The following is a 12,946-nucleotide window of genomic DNA, read 5'->3' as shown; positions in this document are numbered from 1 at the left end:
ATTCCACATGCCGCAGAGCAATGAAGCCCAGTGCACCACAACTACGGAGCCTGCGCTCTAGAGTCCGTGAGCCACAACTACTGAAGCCCGCACGCCTAGAACCCATGCTCCACAACAAGAGAAGCTACCGCAATGAGAAGCCTGCGCACTGCAACAGAGTAGCCCCCCGCTCGCCGCAACTAGAGAAAGCCCATGCACAGCGACGAAGACCTAGAGCAGCCAAAAAAACCAAAAAAACAACAACCCAGTGCCCAGTGTCAGGAGCATTTAGCCTCCTCTAAAAATAGCCTTGCCAGTGGTTATATAGAAACCTGAACACATCTCCTGCACAGGATTTCCCATCTGCCCCGAATCAAGAAGCAGAGAGGAATCGGGTCTGGTTCCCTGTTTCCTGGTGGAGACATTCAGGTCTTCTCTACCTTCCCACCCTCTCACTTGCTTCAGACCATACACAACATGCAAAATTAGTCCAGTCTCCCAGAATTTCTTTTATTTATTTGAAAATGTTCTATGCTTCCTGCTCTTTATAAAATATTTCAGCATCAAGAGCCATAAAAGGAAAGATTGGAAACTTAGACTTCATAAGGTTAAAAACTTTTGGAGGGCAAACGCATCACACACAGACAAGCAGCAGACTGGGAGAAAATGCCTGCTGCCTATCATCTTATTCAGAGCTGCGGGTCTCACACTGGGTGATTCTGCCCGCCTCCCCACCCTGGGACAGGGGGCAGTGTCTGGAGACACTGCTGGCTATCAGGACTGGGGGGTGGTGCTGGGCCACTAGCATCTAGTGGGTAGAGGCCAGAGATGCTGTTAAATACTCCATAAAGCACAGGACAGGACAGGACAGCCCCAACCAAGAATGATCTAATCCAAAGTGTCAGTACTGCTGAGGTTGAGAAAAGTTGATTTGGGGCATCTGCAAATTAAAAAGAAAAAACCCACATATCACTAGCAGAGAAGTGGACAAAATACATGAGCTGCAACTAATAGATGCTGGCAATTCATAGAGCTAATAAGCCATGAAAAGAAGCTCAAGTTCACAAACAATGAGGAAAATGCAAAATAAAAAGAGATGCTACTTTGTGTCAGTCAGATGGAATACAATCCAGGATGGATAAAACCCAGTGTAAGTAAGGATAAGGAGGAAAAAACACCCTTATACACCATCGATATGAGTGTGACATGGTACAATCTTTTGGAAGGATAACATGGCCGGTCCTATCAAAATGTTTAATGTGAATGCTACCCTCTGACTCAGGGCTGTAGGAAACTGCTCTACAGAAATAATCATACATATGCAGGAAAACATGTGCGAGGAACACACCAACCCCATGGCTGGTAAAGTGCTGGACACAATCTAAGTATGTTATTAGTGGGGGATAGTTCAATAAATAACAATTTTCAGTAGAAAGCATGGCATTAACGGGTTTAATAAGGAAAAACTCCACAAATCTATTAAACCTTCTGTGGCCATGAGACTAAGATAGATCATTAGCTCAAAAACAAACAAACAAACAAAAACATCTGTTGAAGCCTGAACCAAAGTACAAGGGTTAACTCTGAAGAATTCTAATGCACACTGAAGTTTGCTCAAAATGTGACTCAAATGTTTTTCTTCCTCCTTCCTCTTTTTTTCCTTTATCCCCCTCTCTCTTCACTCTTGTTCTGAGTTAGGCATCCACTCTTCTGCCTTTTCCCTCACCCTGCTTTCATGGAAGATAAACTGGGCAGTAATTACCCCATTCTCGTTATCCAGAGTGGGGTGTCCTCTATGCCTGGTAAAAAGTTAGCTTCCTAAAACAGTGGTTGGCAAACCATGGCCTGCAGGCCAAATTTGTTCAGTCCACCTCCTGTTTTTATAAATAAAGTTTTATTAGCACACAGCTGCTCCCATTTGTTTATGAATTGTCTATGGCAGCTTTTGCACTCCAGTGACAGAGCTGAGTAGTTGTGACAGAGACCATATGGTTCACAAAGCTGAAAATATTTACCATCTGGCTCTTTACAGAAAAAGTGTGCCGACCTTTGTTCTAAAATGTAAACAACACAAAAATTTCTTGGAGAAAATCTTTGCGACACCAAGTGAGGCAAAGAGTTCTTAGATACCATGCCAGAAGCCAAATTCATTTAAAATAAATTGACAAACTGGATATCATCAAAATTTAAAACTTCTGCTCTTGCAAATGACACTGCTAGGAAAACTATAATCCACAGACTGGAAGAAAATATTCAAATCACATATCTGAAAAAGGACTTGTATCCAGAACATATTTTTTTAAAAAACCTTTGAAACTTAACAATAAGAAAAAAACAACCCGATTTTAAAATGGCAAAAGATGTAAACAGATACTGAGCCAAAGAAGATATACGGATGGCAAATAAACACATGAAAAGTTTCTCAACATTATCAGTTATTAGGAAAACGCAAAGTAAAACCACATCAAGGGAATTCCCTGGTGCTCTAGTGGTTAGGACTCCACACTTTCATTGCCGAGGGACGGGTTCAATCCCTGGTCAGCGAACTAAGATTCTGCAAGCCGTGTAGTGCTGCCAACAAACAAACAAACGAACCACATTGAAATACCACTACCCGTCTAGGAGGCCTAAAACCAAACAAAACAAGCAAGCAAGCAAACAATGACGACAAAACAGACAATATCAAGTTCTGGTGAGGATGTGGAGAAACTAGAACTTTCATGTACTGCTGGTGGAAATGTAAAAAACGTTACAGCAGGGCTTCCCTGGTGGCGCGGTGGTTGAGAGTCCGCCTGCCGATGCAGGGGACACGGGTTCGTGCCCCGGTCCAGGAGGATCCCACATGCCGCGGAGCGGCTGGGCCCGTGAGCCATGGCCGCTGAGCCTGCGCGTCCGGAGCCTGTGCTCCGCAACGGGAGTGGCCACAACAGTGAGAGGCCCGCGTACCGGAAAAAAAAGAAAAAAAAGGGGAAAAAAATGCATAAAGCTGCTATAAACGGTATCGCATAGGTTTTTATATGAACAAAACTATTTCTTGTACGTGAGGACTAGGCAAAGGTTGCTGGGTCCTATGGTAAGAGTATGTTTAGGCATAAGAAAGTGCCAGTCTGTTTCCCACAGTGGCTGTAACGTTTCGTTTTTTGTTTTTTGCAGTACGCCGGCCTCTCACTGTTGTGGCCTCTCCCGTTGCAGAGCACAGGTTCCGTACGCGCAGGCTCAGCGGCCATGGCTCACGGGCCCAGCCGCTCCGCGGCATGCGGGATCCTCCCAGACCGGGGCACGAACCGGTGTCCCCTGCATCGGCAGGCGGACTCTCAACCACTGCGCCACCAGGGAAGCACTATGCATTTTTTTAACACTCGGTTTTTATTATTTATTTATTCTTTTTCATAGTCTTTTCCATTATGGTTTATTACGGGATATTGAATATAGTTCCCTGTGCTATACAGTAGGACCTTGTTTATCCATTCTCTAATAATAGTTTGTATCTGCTAGTTCCAAACTCCCACTCCATCCCTCCCCTCCTGCTTGGCAACCACAGTCTGTTCTCTATGTCTGTACGTCTGTTTCTGTTTTGTAGATAGGTTCATTTGTGCCATATTTTATCATTTTAAAATTTTTATTTACTTGTTTTTGGCTGCACTGGGTCTTCACTGCTGCGCACGGTCTTTCTCTAGTTGTGGCGAGCGGGGGCTACTCTTCATCGCAGCGCGCGGTCTTCTCATTGCGGTGGCTTCTCTTGTTGCGGAGCACGGGCTCTAGGTTTCAGTAGTTTGGCACGTGGGCTTCATAGTTGTGGCTCGAGGGCTCTACAGTGCAGGCTCAGTAGTTGTGGCGCACAGGCTTAGCCACATGTGGGATCTTCCCGTACCAGGGCTCGAACCCATGTCCTCTGCATTGGCAGGCGGATTCTTAACCACTGTGCCACCAGGGAAGTCCCCATGCCGTACTTTAGATTCCACATATAAGTGATATCATATGATATTTGTCTTGCTCTTTCTGACTTACTTCATTTAGAATGATAATCTCTAGGTCCATCCATGTAGCTGCAAAGACATTATTTCATTCTTTTTTATGGCTTAGTAGTATTCCATTGTATATATGTACCACATCTTCTTTATCCATTCATCTGTCAATGGACGTTTAGGTTGTTTCCATGTCTTGTCTATTGTAAATAGTGCTGCTATGAACATAGGGGTGCATGTCCCTTTTTGAATTAGAGTTTTGTCTGGATATATGCCCAAGAGTGGGATTGCTGGATCATATGGTAACTCTGTTTTTAGGTTTTCTGAGGAACCTCCATACTGTTCTCTAAAGTGGCTGTACCCATTTACATTCCCACCAATAGTGTAGGAGGGTTCCTTTTTTCACCACACCCTCTCCAGCATTTATTATGTGTAGAGTTTTTAAAATATATATATATATTTAAGTTAATTAATTAATTTATGGCTGCATTGGGTCTTTGTTGCTGCATGCAGGCTTTCTCTAGTTGCAGTGAGCAGAGGCTACTCTTCGCTGCGGTGCATGGGCTTCTCATTGCGGTGGCTTCTCTTGTTGTGGAGCACAGGCTCTAGGCACGTGGGCTTCAGTAGTTGTGGCTCACAGGCTCTAGCACGCAGGCTCAGTAGTTGTGGCGCACGGGCTTAGTTGCTCCGCGGCATGTGGGATCTTCCCGGACCAGGGCTCAAACCTGTGTCCCCAGCATTGGCAGGTGGATTCTTAACCACTGCACCACCAGGGAAGTCCTATGTGTAGAGTTTTTGATGATGGCCATTCTGAGTAGTGTGAGGTGGTACCTCATTGTAGTTTTGATTTGCATTTCTCTAATAATTAGTGATGTTGAGCACCTTTTCATATGCCTATTGCCCACCTGTATGTCTTCTTTGGAGAAATGTCTACTTAGGTCTTCTGCCCATGTTTCGATTGAGTTGTTTCTTTGTTATTGAGTTGTATGAGCTGTTTGTATATTTTGGAAAGTAAGCCCTTGTTGGTAGCATTGTTTGTAAACATTCTCTCCCAGTCTGTAGGTTCTTTTTCATTTTGTTTATGGTTTCCTTTGCCGTGCAAAAGCTTATAAGTTTGACTAGGTCCCACTTGTTTATTTTTGCTTTTATTTCTATTGCCTTGGGAGACTGACCTAAGAAAACATTGGTACAATTTATGTCAGAGAATGTTTTGCCTATGTTCTCTTCTAGGAGTTTTATGGTGCCATGTCTAATATTTAAGTCTTTATTTATTTTTGTGTATGGTGTGAGGTGGTGTCTTAACTTCTTTGATTTACACGCAGAGCAGCTTTCTTCATAATCACCAAAAACTGCAACAACCCAAACGTCCCTCAAACCTTCAGTGGATAAACTATAGTACACCATACAATGGAATACTACTCAGCAATACAAAGGTACTACTATTCACGCAATTTGTATGAACCTCAAATACATTTTGCTCAATGAAACAAACCAGACTCAAGGCTACTGCATGATTCCATTCTGGAAAAGGCAAAATCACAGGGATAGATCAGTGGTTGCTGGGCGCAGGGAGCAGGGGAAGGGTTGACACAGGGGGACCACGAGGAAATAGTTTTGTTTCCCGGGCAATAAAATTTTCCAATATCACGATCATGGTGGTGGTCACTCATTTATCAAAACTCAACTCTACACCAAAAACTGGATTAAAAAATAAATTTTAAAAGATTTAAAAAGTGAAGCTTCTGCACGACCGCCCTGCTCCTCGGCATGCTGACTCCTCATGACTGACGGGCCCAGCCAAGGCTGAGCAGCCCCGAGGGCCCCATTCTTGGTCAACTGGCAACAATGAAGAACCCAAACACCAAGAGCACAGTTTCTCGGTGCTTCAGTGCCACCCTGCCATCCAGGCCCCTTCCCCTGACCTTTCCAAACCTGCATATCTGATACAGGGCCAAACCAGCTCTGTTCCCACAAGTACCAACTACAACCTGGCCTTGGCATCTGCCTGACAATCAATGACTCCCAGTCATGGCCACCTCTGGCCACCTCTCACTCAGCGTGTCTCTCTCCGCGTGGCTGTCCTGTGGACTCCTCCAGGTTGTCGCACTCAGCCCCATCAAGCTAGCCCCTCCCCCGGCTCTCCCTGTCAGTGGGGTCACCACCTGCTGAGGCTCAGAGGTTACATGACTTTGCTCAGGGGCAGTCATCACACTGTTAATCAGTGGCAGGGCCAGGCCTTGAGCTATGGCTACAGAGCAGTCTTTCAAGGATGAAACACCAGGCCCTTTGCGATGGCCCCTGCTTGTCCCCCTTCTCCCCTCACTTGAGCTCCCCCAGCACGCCACAGACCTTCATCTTCCTGTGCCTTTGTTACGGCTGCTCCCTTGGCAGGGACTGCCCGCCGTCTCCACCACCTCCTCACTTGTCTTTAAAGAGTCTCCCAGGACGCTTGGTTGCTCTAGTTCTCAGTGCTCGTATACCACTGGCGTGAACCTTTATTATTGCATGAATCACTCCAACTCGTAATTAGTTGCTTTTCACCCACAGCACTGGTGAAAGCCTTGAGGCCCAAGGCTTCAAGGCCAAGGGTCCCCAGGTAAACCCAAGGTACCTGGCAAAATGTAGGTGCATCATGCAGGCACACACAGGAGGGGGGAACAGACACAGGGTCTCAGACTCACCTGGGAATCATGTGTATTTGGTGCATTCTTTTACATTAAAGAAGGGTGGTTGGAAATTGTACTGACAGTCTATTAATACACTTAGTATCTTACTTTTTTAGAATCATCCCATCCCATCCCAACCCACAGAATCAAAGTCAATTGCAGGGAGCAAAAGGGAAACTTAGTTTAGCAAAGCAATTCCTGCTGATTCGGAAATGTTTCTGGTAACAGATATACCATGCAGAAGTCCTTTTAGGATGATCTCTGAGGGTTTTCAGCCCTACTGCACTATTTTAAGCGATCCTGGTTGTCTGTGTGACTTCAGAGATGTTGTTCACATCAGTAGTATACCTACTATGTATATAAGGAACAGATACAATATCTATGTACGTGTACATGTGTATGTATATATATAAATATAAACGACGTAAAAACATGCGTAGATGGTACCTATGTAAAGGAGCAAGACCGGATTCCATCAGGCACCCCTGAGAATCTGTCTCATTTTATAGTCACAGAGCAGGCTTTCTAAACTACTTGGGCCAGAACAAAACTAGAACAGTCAAATATAACCTCAGGCTCAACCCTGACACTTCACACATCCTACGACAGGGCTTGGACTCAATTGTTTCTGCAGTCCTTTCCAGATGTATAGTCCTGAGTTCTTCAAGGTAAAAGTCTTAGGAATGCAAGGTCACCCAAGAAACGCTGTGGTGCCAGAAAGAAACTGAAGGCACCACCTGACCCAATTATAAGTGCTACGCAAGGTGAGGGCTCTTTTAGGTCGACTTGATCCGCGTTTCCTTACTCGTCCCTTCCCACCACCCACAGAGGGGAAAGATGCCCAGTGGGCAGCTCATCTAAGTCACAGCAACTCCACGCCTGCCAGCCTGAGAAGCCCAGGGGAGGGGCAGAGCAGGTGCCCATCGGTGCAGCCCAGTGTCTGGCCCAGTCAAAGTGCCCCATGGGTCCCAAGGGGACCTGATCAGACCCAGAGCGCTGCTAGGAGTCCTGGCTTCTTTCTGGCTGGTCAAGGGCCCTCCAGGGCTCTCACAGGGAACTGCAAAGCAACATGGCACAGCGGGAAAAACTCACGGGCTTTGACAGACCTGAGTTCCAACACTAACCCTACGGCTAATCATCCGAACCACTGTGGGGACGTCACTTCCTTTCCCTGAGCTTCCGTTTCCTTGCCTGCAAACTGGGGTGTTACCCACTGCTCGGCAGCTCTCAACACACTTCCCGACACTTGGTGAGCGCCCACTTCACCACTCACCTCAGGTTTACTAAGGAACACTTTGACCCTTTCCCCTTGGGACCCTGGAACCGATCCACACCTTTGAGGCCATTTCTAATGGGCCTGGGTTCCACAGAAGCCACATGCGGTTCTACCAGCCTGGGCCCACGAGCGCAGCGCCCCATGGAACGTGTAAGATCTCGCGGGTAGTCCTGCTCAATCACTCACCAGTCGCACACGCAACCTTGGACGAATCAGCGGGCCTCCTTATCTGTTCACCAAAGATATGAACCTTATTCAAGTCTTGTCCCCCTACTCTTACTTTATCAACAAAATCAAGGTGAGCGCGTGTCTCCCTGCCCTCCCCACCTCCAGCTGCAAACACCTTCATCTCCTCTCCGCCTGTCCTCGCCCCCCTCTTCAAACCTCCTCCTCCCCCGAATTACTTCATTTGGTGGCACACGCACGCACTTGTCCCCCAGGCCACCTCTGTCCATCCCCCAAACCTAAGTAAGCACCAAGTTCTGCCAGTTTTACATCTGAGATGTCTCACTCTCCCTCCATCTCACTGCCATCATCCTTGTTCAGGTCACTGTCACCTCTTGCGTAGACTGACTCCTAACTGGTCTCCCCGCCACACGATTATTTCGAACCGAGAGTCATTTGGTCTTCTCCCTCCAGGTCACTCCTGTTCCTTCTGTCTCCCCATTTCTGTGCGTGGTGACATCAGTCTTGCCACTGGGTTGCTCTGGACTGTTCCCTCTCCTGTAAATCTTTCCTCTGGCATGAATGCCTGTCTGATGGGTAGCTGGATCCAGTCACTTCTGAGCTCCTTTCTAACTCTTCCTTCGCCCAGCACACATGGAGTGCGACCATGTGCCAGCACGAGCAAGGCAGTGTGTGTATAAGATAAAGAAGCAATCCCAGTCCCAACCCTCAAACTCAGGCCAGTACCAGACCAGCTCAGTACCGCAAAAGCCTTTGCCTGGTCTATCCATCCTAACCTCTCACTCAGAAAAGCGATCTTCTGAGCTCACCTCTTGACTGTGCCCAGAAACCCTCTACCACCTGACCATGGCATACTTTTCTAGATTTATCTCCAAGTCCACCTTCTTGACCCTCTGCCTGCCCAAACTGGTCCCCTCAGGCTTCCGGACCTGTTTGCACTCGCCTCGTTTCTTACTCACTCGGGCTGCTGGCCGCACCTGGAAACTGTTGCCTACGCCTCTCTGGTCACAGCGACCAGTTTGGACACCGGCTCTTTCATCAAGAACAAAACCCAAGCAACGGACAATCATTTCTTTCAATAGTCTCGATGCTGTCACCACTCACGGCTTCCTCTTTTCATTACTTTAATCTCACACATCTATGTCTTTTCTCACCAATTCAGGGTGTAAATTCCTCAAGGAGGCAATTTCTTCCACTTCTCCCCGTTCCCCACAACAATGAGCAAGCGGTAAGGTTACGTGGGCTCAGTCTATAAAACTGTGCTCACTGACTTGGCCAGTACACGCGAGGCCCTGGGTCACGTGAGGATGGACAGTGATCATATGAGCGAGTCCCGTCAACACATATGGACACAGACAGTACCTTCTGCCACCTTCCCACTTCCTGTCTGTATATCCACGTACGCGCACCCTACTCAAGTGATGCGCTGTTTTGTCCACGTCTACATTCTAAACTGCTCCTTCTCCAGCCTTCTGTTTCTCTTAGTGACCGTATCCATCTGCCAGGCACTCAGGCAGGGACCCAGAATCATCCACCCATGTTTTCTCTAGCTCACGTCCCACAGCTAAACACCCACTGAGCCCTGTGTCCTTTACCCCCTAACCGTGTCTCAAACCCACCCCCTCTCTCTCCCGACTACAGCCCTGGGTCATATTAGCAACTTTTCTGCTTTATGGGAAAGTAATCACCTCCTCAATGGTTTGCCAGCCTTCAGCAATATCCCCCTCCAGCGTGCAGAACTGACCCCTTCACTGTGGACTGAAACTGCCCAACAGACACCCTTGGCCTGGCCTACAGGCCAACAGCCAAGCCCTCTGCACACCAGCTGTGCGAGTCCTCTTGCCGCCCCTCACTTCACCTTTCTTACCTCTGAGATACCAGACCCCATGTGGTTCCCTGAACAAACCTAGATGTTCCCACCTCCGTGCCTTTGCGGATGCTGTGCCAATCTCCTGCCAAGCCCTTCCCCCCCAGTCTTGGCCTGGCTAACCCCTCCCCTCACGCTTCACCTCCTCTGGGAAGCATTCTGTGGTCTCCTTTGCCCACCAAGGCTAGGTTAACAGTTTTTGTGCTTCCATCAGCCAGCGCATAACAATCACCACACTCAACAGAGTGGGCTAAAACGATCTATGCACACATCGCAATCACCAGTGCCTCCCCAGAGCCTAGCACAGGACCTGGGACACAGTAGCGGAGCGGAGAGAGTTGGTTAAAGGCGGGAAGCAAGACTAACTTCCCTTCCCTAGGCTGGTTTCCTCTGTTCTTCCCCTGACCCAAAATCTCAGGTCGGCCTCGCTGCTTCACTACTGCCACCTAGGGGTGAAAGGAGGTAACTGCACCTCTTTCACCATTCAGCATTTAATTTGATTCCATTGAATGAGATGGGAACACAGGCGAGGTAACAGTTGACTCCAGCGTGGGTAGAGAAAGAGTGGCAGTCAGGGGAGGCTTCAAATGGTGAGTGAGCTCTGACCTGGGCCACACAGCATGAGAAAGAGATCTCTAGGTGGAGGAAAACGGCATTCCAGGCAATGGGGGCAACAGGCAGAGGGTGTCAGAGTTTAGGGCCTATGTGCAGGTGAACTCAGAAAGGAGGGGAGCGTTAGAAAGTGCAAGACCTGGGACCCCAAACTTTAGCTTTTAAGCCACCTAAAGAGGTTAAAAAATTAATTTTTTTTCCACCCAAAGACTCTTAATTGCGAGTAACATAACCAGATCTGCATTTAAAAAAGACAGCTCTTGCTGGAGTGTGGAAAGATTATAGAGATGGGAGGCGGGAGTGAGAGAGGCAAAAGCAAGGCATTAGGAAGATGGTATTTTCATAATTCTCCTCTCATTTTCCACTTGCTGCCCCATGACCTCAGATTGAACACATCCAACCTGAAACTCCGCCTCCTCAAAACCAAGTGCTTCAACATAAACGTGATTTATTTCCACATTTTGAGATGTTCTTATATATTGGCTTCTTCATAGGCCATGAAGTCGCAGAATTTTATAACAGATCCCACCACAGAGCTTTGCACACTGAAAATGCTCAATGACAATTGAATGGAATGTCTCTCGGGGTCCCCCAGACCCTGGGATTATAAGAACAGTAAACCCCAGTAGTTAAGAGTAAGGACTCTGAGTCAGAGGGCCTGAGTTCAAATCCTGCCATCAGCCACTTTCCTGTGTGAGACTGGTCTCATTAAGTGACCCATCGAAACCTCAGTTTCTTTGTTCCTAAAATGGAAATTACAACACACAGCACCTACCTCAAGGGCTGGAGATAAACATCTGTGAGTAGAAAGCACACAGTAAATCCCCACTAAATATTACTGTCAGCTACTTATAACATTATAAATTCAGTGTCTACCAGGCACAGGTCACGCACGATGCAAGGCGCTTCCCACACCCTTAAATCTGCAGGGCAATATTCTAATCCATCCCATTTCACAGATAAGAAAACTAAGGCTCCCACAGTTGAGTTTGTTCAACGTCTCGGGAGCACTGGATTCCAAGGCATCAGAGATGGGGCTAGGGGACCTGTTAGTGGAAGATCATTTAGTCCAGTGGTGGTTCTCACACGTGTGAGTGTGTATGTGTGTGATACTCTGGGCAATGTCTGCAGATATTTTTGATCTTCACAACTGGGGAATGAGGACACTGCTGGCGTCTAGTGAGTAGAGGCCAGGGATGATACCCAACATCCTACAACACACAGGACAGCTCCCCCCACCCCAAACCAAGAATGATCAGACCCAAAATGTCAGTAGTGCCAAGGCTGAGAAACCCTTCTCTAGTGAATCCTCCTCCCCATCGTCCCACTTCTGGAGCATTGGCTATCCGGATCCCCCATGAATACTTTCAGTAAGGGGGGGTGTGTGCTCTATTCCTCCAGGGGCAGCACCTGCAGAAGTCCTTACCCACCTGCCCTACACACGGCAGGTATTAGAACCCATTTTAATAAGCCTAGCAGCAAAGGACGCCGGAAAAGGAAGAGCATCCATACCCCATTGTTCAATTGCCTGCAGTTTGTGTTTTCAACACACACACTTTACAAATCCAAACGTCCCACGCCCCAAAAATTGTTTGTTAGAGATGGCGTTCAAAAAAAAATTTTTTTTTCTAGGACTCTCATACATACTGAAGGGTTTGCACACTTCTAGGAGGACCTCAGATCGGCCGCGGTCCTCTGACAACGACCACAAAAGAATGTGTAGGATTTCCCGGGGGAGCGAGCCCGTGGGCCGTGACCTCTGCGCGCGGAAGACGCCCACCCCACTCCCTCGCCTCTGGCTTCGCTCTCCCGCCCCCGGATACCCGGCCTGCAAGGCTACTCGGGCCCGGCCTCGGAACCCGGCCGCCAGGCGCGTGCCCACGCCGTGCCCCCCTATCCCGGCCCTCCCGGCGGCCGAGGAATCCGGCCCGGGGCCTGTCGCCGGCGCCCACACCGGCCGGCCCCAGCCCGCTCGCCGAGGCCCGCGCGCGTCCCCTCCTGGCCCGGCGCGGCCTGGGCCTCCACCGGTGCAGGCCCGCGAGCGCCCGCGGCCCGGCCAGGCGAGATCAGGCCTGCCGCGGCCTACCCCGTCGGGCACCGCCAAAGGCCCCCGCCTCACCTGGAAGTGGGCGGGCGGGCCCGGGTCTGCTCCGGGGCGGGCGGGCGGCGGCGACGCGGCGCTAACGGCTCCGCTCGGCCTCGGTAGCGGTGGCGGCGGCGGCGGCGGCGGCGACGGCGACGGCAGCGGCGGCTCCTCCTCAGCGCGCACGACCCGCTCCGGCCCACGGCCCGGACACGCCCCCCAGGCGCGCGCGCCCATTGGCCGGCGTCCGCCACGGCGCGCTCCTCATTGGTCCGCGTTGCTGTCGCGGCGAACCGGGGCGCACGGCGGGGG

This window comes from Lagenorhynchus albirostris, chromosome 3 (genome assembly GCF_949774975.1).
Source record: "Lagenorhynchus albirostris chromosome 3, mLagAlb1.1, whole genome shotgun sequence".
Classification (NCBI taxonomy): Eukaryota; Metazoa; Chordata; class Mammalia; order Artiodactyla; family Delphinidae; genus Lagenorhynchus; species Lagenorhynchus albirostris.
Note: the sequence above shows the minus strand (reverse complement) of the source record.